Source organism: Mchenga conophoros, linkage group LG7 (assembly GCF_057382185.1).
Source record: "Mchenga conophoros isolate Kocher_MC1m ecotype Shallow Benthic linkage group LG7, M_conophoros_male_GT1.1, whole genome shotgun sequence".
Taxonomy (NCBI): Eukaryota; Metazoa; Chordata; class Actinopteri; order Cichliformes; family Cichlidae; genus Mchenga; species Mchenga conophoros.
Window position 1 is genome coordinate 55286326 of NC_140532.1, and position 10711 is coordinate 55297036.

At 39.2% G+C, this 10711-nt stretch overlaps 1 long non-coding RNA gene across 1 annotated transcript; it reads left to right on the plus strand.

Annotated features, from left to right (window-relative positions):
- Positions 1-2408: 2408 nt before the first annotated feature.
- Positions 2409-6551, plus strand: LOC146571192 (uncharacterized). Its single transcript, XR_014893228.1, has 3 exons — positions 2409-2583; positions 5276-5368; positions 5513-6551. It is a non-coding gene; the product is annotated as an uncharacterized LOC146571192 (long non-coding RNA).
- Positions 6552-10711: the final 4160 nt, after the last annotated feature.

Sequence of the window (10711 nt, forward strand, 5' to 3'; positions counted from 1 at the left end):
TTTGGAGGAAATCACTGAACTCTCTTAACTTGAGATATTCCTTTCCACCAATCTTCGGCCACCCATTTAGCTTATCTCTGAAAGCCCGCTGCACTACAAAGGAATGGCCATATCTAGCATTTAACCTATCCCATGCTTGTTGATAGGCTTCTTCATCTTTTCTGTAGAAGCTGCCTTCAAGAGAGGATTTTGCCTCACCTGCTATGTACTTTTGCAGGTAGAATAGCCTGTCTGCAGGGTCAGAGCATCGTCTCTCTATGAGGGCTTTGAAGCTTATGCTCCATTCTGTAAACTTCAGAGGATCGCCCGAGAATACAGAAGGTTCTGGAGTTGGCAAGCGAGTAAGAGCTAATGACTCTTGTAGCGATTGGACCAATGATGTCTCGTTTTGCACAACCTGCCGTTCTTGATCTGGGATGTGGTGAGCGAAGGGGTGTGCATCACTCACTTTGCTGAATGGAGGACTGCGTGTCCCATCCCTTCCCTCTTCTTCAGTGTAGACATTTAGCTTTGCCTGAATTACATCAATGTCCCTCTGATTTTCAAGTTTTCTCAACTGCTGACGTTGAGCTTCGATGGCAGCTTCCATATCAATTTCGGCTTTCTTTGCAGCCAGCTGAGCAGCCACTTCCGCTCTCATAGCTGAAATGCTAGGTGACTCTGAGAGATGGTTAGAATTGTGACAGCTGGGTGCAGTAACTCTGGAGGCTGTGGATCCATATATGGACCTAGCATATTCATTATCAAGTAGCATGCGTAACCTTGATCTTTCCGCCACCGTGTCAAACTCACCTTCATCTTCAGTCAGACGTACTCTCATCAGCTGCAGCAAGTCGGCCGTCACGGCTGAGCATGCATCGATCTTTCTTCGAAATTCTTGACTTGGTGAGGTTTGGAGTCGAATTCTGTCATACTGTTCCTTTAATTCAGACTCTAGCTTCTCAGCCTCATCCATCATATCATACATGTCACTCTCAGAGCATACTTGCTTTAACTTTGTGCGAATGTCTCTTACGTTGCTTTTCCATTTCTCGTATGTTGCTTTGAACCTCTTCTCCTTTTGAGTTAACTCTTGATCTTTCAGTTCCTGCATTTTTGGCGTTAATCGCCTTTCACGAGAGGATTTTCTTGTTTTTGTCTCAGATTTCTCAGACACTACACTTTTTTCCTCTTCCAAATCCCCTGCATCTTGTACTTCTGACATAACATCAGGGTGACTATGACCATCTTTAGACATTTTCAGACTTTAAAGGGGGTATCTTATGAAGAGGACAAGATAACTAAGGTAATTACAAGAATGGATGTAATAGGCGGAGAATTATTAAAATTAACACAAAGGAACCTTAGCTTAGATTCTTACGTATGACAGCAAATACATTTTCAGTTTCAGCCTTCATGAAGCTTGCAAACAACAGGTAAGAAAACAACAATAATTTCCAGAACTTCAACAGATTGTCCGTTTTTTTTTTTTTACACAGTCCGAAATTTGAACACTATTAATTCCTTGTCCATTACAGCAAATTTGTAGCTCATGTTCTATCCATCAACTCACGAGGCATAATAACTGCGCAATATGGCCTGAGGACTCACGCTTTAGCCTGAAACCGCTTCTTGGAGTGTCCGCTGAATCTGCAGCTCCCGATTGGTTGTCACAAAATTCAAAGCAACGTGTCCACTGAAGCCTGTAGCTTGCTGCAGGATGAGAAGAGCTTTGCACACCGAAGCCTGTAGCTTGCTGCAGGAGGCGAAGCGCGTTGCAAACCGAGACCTGTAGCTTGCTGCAGGATGAGAAGAGCTTTGCACACCGAAGCCTCCAGATGGATTGGGACACGTTTTCACTGTTTCTACTCTGGTCGAAAGAATCCACGCTCCGTACTGATGTCCACAATTCTTTTATTCCTCTCACAATCATGGAGCACCGTGAAAACTAGAAACAAGTAAAATAATATCAATAGCACATATGATATTCATCTCAGCCACTTATTTCCTTTCACAAGGTGCACAAGTGTTAAACAAATAACAGCATAATGAATTTTTACCGTGTACGCCTTGTAAAACCAGCAGTAGAAAAGTTGTATATTCCGAAAAGTCCGCCGTGTTAACGTTCTGTCTTGTCTCTCCCGCGCACAACTTCCGGTTCCCGCAACTCACAGGAAGTGACTACTTCACAATAATATTTTAACAGAAACATTTCTTATAAGCAGGATATATCACTGGATTCATAGATTACCTTTCCTACTGCAAATGTACACAAGCATGAGAAGCAAATAAAGAAAACAAATAGAAAACAATAACGATCTCAGATTCACTTTGGTGTTGTCATGACAACCCACACAAACATTTCAGCGTCAGCTACAAACACAATATTTCAATACAACAAAATGCAGTACATTAAATCCAACGTAAAAAGTTCATTTAAAATGAACAGCACTTTAATTTGAAGAGGATTGTCCTAACAGGCTCTCCGTACTTCTCAGTTTGCACATGTGCAGTGTGGAAGTTTGAACAACCGCCATTTTCAACCGAAACTTGCATCATGCTCAGAAGCCTGGATAAAATCCATTGCCATTTGAGGATTATTTGGTAAGTACAACCATTTAAGGATGACATATTTGGTTAATGTGTACTAAATGATAAACATCCGACATTTTCGGGAGTACTTCTGTATGTTTTATTTTAAAACAAATGATGTCTGGTAAAAAAAATTTTTAGCATTCTAGCTTGTATGCCTCTCACAGGTGTTATTAGTCAGGCATTTAACAAATATTATTGGGCCCACTTCGGTGTAATTTCCCAAAATGTTTTACGATTCATGTTAAGCTGCAACTTGCCTACTAAGAACTGCAGCTTTAAAATTACTCCCAACATCTACCGCGCATGCTCCCTGGTGTCAGTAATGAGCACCAGGAGCGCCAGCGATCCTATCCGTTTGAAGAATGAAATACAGTGGGGCAAAAAAGTATTTAGTCAGCCACCGATTGTGCAAGTTCCCCCACCTAAAATGATGACAGAGGTCAGTAATTTGCACCAGAGGTACACTTCAACTGTGAGAGACAGAATGTGGAAAAAAAATCCATGAATCCACATGGTAGGATTTGTAAAGAATTTATTCGTAAATCAGGGTGGAAAATAAGTATTTGGTCAATAACAAAAATACAACTCAATACTTTGTAACATAACCTTTGTTGGCAATAACAGAGGTCAAACGTTTACTATAGGTCTTTACCAGGTTTGCACACACAGTAGCTGGTATTTTGGCCCATTCCTCCATGCAGATCTTCTCGAGAGCAGTGATGTTTTGGGGCTGTCGCCGAGCAACACGGACTTTCAACTCCCGCCACAGATTTTCTATGGGGTTGAGGTCTGGAGACTGGCTAGGCCACTCCAGGACTTTCAAATGCTTCTTACGGAGCCACTCCTTTGTTGCCCGGGCCGTGTGTTTTGGATCATTGTCATGTTGGAAGACCCAGCCTCGTTTCATCTTCAAAGTTCTCACTGATGGAAGGAGGTTTTGGCTCAAAATCTCACGATACATGGCCCCATTCATTCTGTCCTTAACACGGATCAGTCGTCCTGTCCCCTTGGCAGAAAAACAGCCCCATAGCATGATGTTTCCACCCCCATGCTTCACAGTAGGTATGGTGTTCTTGGGATGCAACTCAGTATTCTTCTTCCTCCAAACACGACGAGTTGAGTTTATACCAAAAAGTTCTACTTTGGTTTCATCTGACCACATGACATTCTCCCAATCCTCTGCTGTATCATCCATGTGCTCTCTGGCAAACTTCAGACGGGCCTGGACATGCACTGGCTTCAGCAGCGGAACACGTCTGGCACTGCGGGATTTGATTCCCTGCCGTTGTAGTGTGTTACTGATGGTGACCTTTGTTACTTTGGTCCCAGCTCTCTGCAGGTCATTCACCAGGTCCCCCCGTGTGGTTCTGGGATCTTTGCTCACCGTTCTCATGATCATTTTGACCCCACGGGATGAGATCTTGCGTGGAGCCCCAGATCGAGGGAGATTATCAGTGGTCTTGTATGTCTTCCATTTTCTGATGATTGCTCCCACAGTTGATTTTTTCACACCAAGCTGCTTGCCTGTTGTAGATTCACTCTTCCCAGTCTGGTGCAGGTCTACAATACTTTTCCTGGTGTCCTTCCAAAGCTCTTTGGTCTTGGCCATGGCGGAGTTTGGAGTCTGACTGTTTGAGGCTGTGGACAGGTGTCTTTTATACAGATGATGAGTTCAAACAGGTGCCATTCATACAGGTAACGAGTGGGGGACAGAAAAGCTTCTTACAGAAGACGTTACAGGTCTGTGAGAGCCAGAGATTTTCCTTGTTTGAGGTGACCAAATACTTATTTTCCACCCTGATTTACGAATAAATTCTTTACAAATCCTACCATGTGAATTCATGGATTTTTTTTTCACATTCTGTCTCTCACAGTTGAAGTGTACCTCTGGTGCAAATTACTGACCTCTGTCATCATTTTAAGTGGGGGAACTTGCACAATCGGTGGCTGACTAAATACTTTTTTGCCCCACTGTATATGTATAGTGTATTTTAGAAACATGCATCAAATAAGTTGCTACATTGTTTGAAGGAATTCTACCCCGTGTTGATATCTGGTTTAGTGTTAATATCAGTGATTAAAGTGTAAGACATGCATTTATCTTGTGTCATTAAAATGCAGCATTATGTGTAATACAGCTATATGTAATGCATTTAACTCCTTGTATCAGTTCCATTGATTATCAAAGTGACAATTTGTGTGTTCCCCCCTTCATTTTATGTTGGTCAGCTAGTTCTGTCTGTCAGTAGATGCAACAAAAGTGGCTCAGATGTGATTGTGGTTACTGTTATCTTTTATTGTAACTCTTGTTATCGTAATAAATACCAGAAAATATTGTGATAGGATTTTGAATCCATATTGCCGAGTTCTAATCTTCTATTTCATTTTAACATTTTTAGGGGTACAATTAATAATTATATTGTTGAACAGTCTAGAATTGATTAAAGCAAAAGTGAAAGCTTTCATGTATTGTCAAAATTGAAAAGCTTCTAGTTTTGTGTTCATATATTTGTTGATCTGACTCAGAAGAGTCAGTGCCTAACCAATCATTAACCTCACTGAATGTCACTAATGTGAGTTGTCAAACATTGTTTAATTACTCATCGCTAATCACTCATCTGTTAATATTTTTGACTTTGGTTTGGGAAGAGGTGGAAAAGAACCAAAATCTTGTCTCACATTGAGTTCTTATCTCCACCAGAATATCAGCATTGATGTTCGACGGGAATGCGTCCTAAAAACTATCTGTGTCTACTTAAATAAAAAGCCAGATGACCTGTTCAAGGAATTCTTGGTAAGTTAGAAAAGGGGAAAGATCAGTTTGTTTGTTTGTTTTTTTTAATTTGGGATAGTAAATTGAAGGTGGGCTCATTTGTTCATATGTATCTATATGCAAGTAACTTTCCCCCCCCCCCCCCCCCCCTGTTTTCATTTTAAGGATGTGGATCTTAGTGCAAGAAGAGAAACGGAGCAGCTGACTTTAGGAGTCTGCGTTGTCAGACATGAAGGAGCAGGCTCTGAAGATACACCTGAGGACATTGGTATCATCATAGAAGGATACACTGTGCTGAAGGCTCTTAGTGATGTGGCAAAGGGGTGTGCCCTCCTGCTTGGACTAATCTACAGTCTAAATCTGAGGTACCCAAAGCACCTGAAATACATATTTGAATTTCTTCAGAAGGTGCTGATGGAGTTGGATGGGAACAACCTATCCATGAATGTGCAAGTTCTGAAAAACAAACTGCTTGAGTGAAACAGCCTGCACTGAACTATAGAGGACACTGAACTGGTTACAAGATTCTCAAACCCATCTCCTTGCACTTTATAAACTGTTCAGTTTGAATTCCGCAAGAACTTCTGCAAGGCCTCATACTTTTTGGCATGCTTTGTTCATGTTGAACTTTTACCACCATCCAGCTACATTGAACAAGACTGCTCCTAAGTTTGGACTTCATTTTAAGTTTTGGGGGAAAAAAAAGGTTTTTTAAATATGGACAAAAATGCCACTAAAGTCATTTCTACTTGTTGTTTATAGGACTGTATTGTGAGTTTTCCATTGTACCCGAAGCAAGTTTAAATTAAGTCATGTTAATGTTAAAAATGTTGGAATCACAACACTTTCCAGTTTTAATAACTTGATTTTAACATTCTGCATTATGTCTTCCTGTACTTAATATGCACTTGCATATATGTGAAGATATTTTTGTTTAGGAAAAAGGCATTGATCTAGAATTTTGAACAGCTCAAAGTTTGCTTCAGCACATTTTACACCAAGTGTTATTAAAGTTGGGTTAACTGAATAAAATTGTGTTTGATTTATTCAATTTACTTTATTTTTTTATTTATTTATTTTTTTCTTGTTTCTTCTTGCGCAGCAATAACTTTAAGTAATGGTTTTCTGTGTGACTCTCATATGGTTGTTTGCTCTTTTTTAAAAGATTCCTTCAGTTCATTGAGGTTTGTGGACATTTTCTTTAATGCACACCTCTCTTATGGTTTCACTGCAACATATATAATGAGTTGAGGTCTGTTTAACGCAATTAACCCATCTCAAAATCCCTGAAATGTCTCTGTCAATGCATTTCGGGCAGTTTGTCCAAAGTTTGTCCATTCTGCACTCCAGATTGAGTTAAATGCGTTAAAACAAATTTTTATTGCATAAATCTAACATGTTAACATTGACAGCCCTACTTAAAGTAGAGAGGTTGTCTGTCTCCTGAGTCAAAACTGAAGTGCTGTGGTTTATTCTGATTCAAACCTTTAGAATTCAAATTCTTTGCAAACCTGGGCTGTTTCCTCCTGGGAAACAAGCCATACATGAAACAAGCCATACTTGTTTAGTCTTTTTCCATTTGCATTGTCATGACATTTAATATGTAACAGACTGACAGAGTCTGAGATATCGCTCTTGGGTTCTTTGCAGTCTCTCTCAGCATTGCATGGTCTACCATTGGGGTCAGTTTGCTGGGACATCCATTCCTGGAAAGTCTGTGGCATTGTGTTAACACACACCTGAATTGTGCTGCTTTTATTGAGGCGCTGACATTTATTGACGGCTAATTAATGAAGAAAATCAGATGATCCGCACCTGGCTGCTACTTACCATCCTAATTCCTACAGAATCAGTATGGGTGTACTTGGTCTTTCACAGGACTAGATAGAGTTTTGCAAAAGCTTCATATTTTTTTTATTTTTTTTATTTTTTATTTTTTTTAATTTATTTATTTATTTATTCTTTGCCTGTCCCGTTTGGCTCTTTTGCCATCAGAATTGTTGTCTAAAGGCAAAGAAAGATGCCCAACGGATTTACTTAACCAAATGGACCATCCCAGCCTTGCCGTAATGGTCCATTTGATTCACCTTTTATTGTTTCTTTTATTTTCACTTACTGAATACGGGACAGACTTGACTGGGGGAAAGAAGGGGAGAAAGAAAGAGGGAAAGAGAAACAGCTGAGAAGAGGGACGGGGAGAAGGGCAAAAGACAAAAACCAACAGAACGGGCAGAGAAGAAAAAAATGCATATATCAATCACCTGGGTCACCTGCTGAGAAAGAAAAAAGAAAACATGCAGAAGAGAACAAGAGCAACAGAACAAACAACATCACAATGATATATGGGAATATGACAGCAAATACTAAATATTAAACATCATTGTGCAGCACATAAGATCAACAGAACACAGTGTGCTTTGAGGTAGGAGCCAAAAAGGGTGTAGTTTGTGGGTGTGATCACCCGTGTGTACACCTGTGAGCATGGACGCGCTTGTTTTTTGTTTTTTAAAAGGTTCCTTCTTGTAATAATCTGCTAGAGGGTGTGGGGGGGGGGGGGGGCACAGCCCCGTCCTCCAGGGCAGGTATAGAGGAGATCAAAACTCCAGACATCCAGAGGCCCCCAGAACACAAGAGACCAAGGAAGACCAACAGAGGGGCAGCCGCGCCACTGTCCCAGAAAGAGCTGAGGAGAGTCCCAGATGAGGGCTCACTCAGCAGCTGCGGAGCAGAAGCCAGGGGGAGTTGCAGTGACGCGCCCGTGAGCTCCGCCGGCAGCCAGCCGCGCCTGAGTGACCGAGCCCCAGGCCGAGAGGCCGGGGGCACCCCACTCAATTTACTTTAAATAGAGTAAGTAATTTAATCCTATAGTTTCAGTAGAGCTCGTTTAGGGTTAGTCAATTTATCAGATGTACTTAAAATTTGTTGTTCAAATTAAATGTGTCATACATTTTAGATTTCACTAACCCAGTTGTGTGGAACCGGTTGACATAACTGGGTGGAGTAAATGCAACATCTTATTTTATAGAGTAAGTAGGGCTTGTTTTGGTTGAGTAGATTTTATTTAGTGTTGTCAATTTAAGTCAACATGTTAGTTAGATCAACATTATGATATTTAGTTAATACAACACCATTCTTGTGATTTGCATTTAATTAGCCAAAGCTTGACAGATGTACTTAAAATTTGTTGTTCAAATTAAGTGTATCATACATTTTATATTTCACTAACCCAGTTATGTGGAACCGGTTGACATAACTGGGTGGAGTAAATGCAACATTTTATTTCTTAGAGTGAAGATGGTCGCCTGCAGGTTCAAGCTCATTGCATCTCCAACCCACATCCACTGCCACTGTACTTAAGGGAAGTTAAAGACTTTCTTCTGCACCTACATTTGGATCACCTCGATCCATGATAGTCATTCAGGCAGTAATGCCTGGATTCGAAACAAGCCATCCATAAAATATTACAACATTCCAGCTCATGTGTTGGAATACAAAGCAAATGTGTTGTTTAAATCAGAGACTGCACTTGTGAACAATAAATATTTTATTTTGATTATATAAGTAAGTACAAAACAAACTTGTGGTAGGCCTAAACTTATTTTCAGAATAATTACATCTGAGACTTTGTTTCATTGTAAGATAACAGTGATGGCAATATAACTGTTTGTTGTTCAGCAGAACAGTGTCCAGTATGTTGGCTGTTATACTTTGTTCTGTTTGAAAATAAAAGTTGGGCTCATTTTAACATCCTTACAAAAAGTGTTGTTAATTGTTTTTAATCATATTCAGGTTACCACAAATAGTTTTTTCATTTAGTTGAACTTGAAATGTTTGTCAGTAAGTAAACAATTAGTATTGTACAGTCAGAAATATCAAGTTATTCTTAATACTGCAGACTTGCACTGTATAAGTTGTCCTAACAGTCATCTTAAGTAAGCTTTACTTGGTTTTTTTTGAGGCAACGAGTTTCCTTAATTTTTTTGAGTTCTGGGAACTAACAAGGCTGTACAGTGTACTCAAAATGAGTAAGTTGCCCTAACTTGGTCATCTTACGTAAACTTGATCCAATTTTCTTGAGTTCTGGGAACAAATGAGCTTGTACAGAGTACTCAAAATAAATAAGTTGTCCTAATTTAGTCATTTTTAGCTAAGCTTTACTCAATTTTTTTGAGGCAACGAGTTTCCTCAATTTTTTCGAGTTCTGGGAACTAATTAGATTGTTAAATTTAAAGAAAAGAAAAAGGACAAACATTTTATTGTTTTTGATTTAATAATAGTGGATGTGGAGGTTAATATAACTTTATAAAACACAGAAAAAGTGGTTGTTACAAAACTAAAAACAAAAACTGAAATGTTCTCTGCATTTAAAAATGGATTACAAAGTAGACTAGTCTTGTGTTGTGGACGCACAGCACAAGCAGCATCACATTAAAGCTGACTTTTTATGCTCAATAGACTTTTAAAAGGCAATAAATTAGATTAAAAATAAAAAGCTAACTTTAAAAAAGTGTGACAAAATTAATCCACAATGGATCTTTAAACAACATACCACATTTAGGTTTTATTCTGAACCTTTTTCGTTATGTTACTATAATACAGCATAATTATTTGTGTATTTATATATTTAAGCTCTACAAAATATTAAGTATCTTAAACTTAGTGGCACAGAGTACAAAGTAAAAATTTTGCATCTAAAATATAGTGAAGTATAATCAAAATCCATGTTAATAGGCTTTATATGAAGCAATCAGTTTCAGATAGACATAAACACAGGCAGGATTCACACCAGCTATAGAAAGCTGGCACGTTTAAGCCAATATTAGCTATCTATGTCACAAAAATAAAACAGTCTATGGATAAGACAGGAAGTTGTAACGAAGTTACTAGGCTAAAATATCACCGTCTGCATTCAAATTTTCAATGCCATGATGTGCAATAAAAATAACATGAAGAAAATATCTTTATTATACCTTTTCTTTTCCAGGGAAATAACAGTTTAGGTTATTTTACATTATATTCCAAACTTGGTCCAGTCATGCACTGCTTTGCTAAGAATAATCACATACGATCTCATAAATATGAGATGGATGTCCATGTGGCCAGGGTCACTGGGTAAAGTTAGAAAGTTCTCACAAAGGCAATGAGTCATGGGTGTCCTCAAAAGCTGAAGGGTGTATTCATGCTAGAAATGGAATAGATACGTGATCTATGTGCACAAGTAGCAGCTGGGCTATTCAGACCAGAAGTGAAATTTCTACATGGTCTAGTAGTCAGTTCACAATAACCCAAGGAGTCTGTATTTCCAGTGGCCTTCCGCAGCTGAGGCAAAATCCTCCCATACCAGTTTTCTCTCATTTGTCTTTG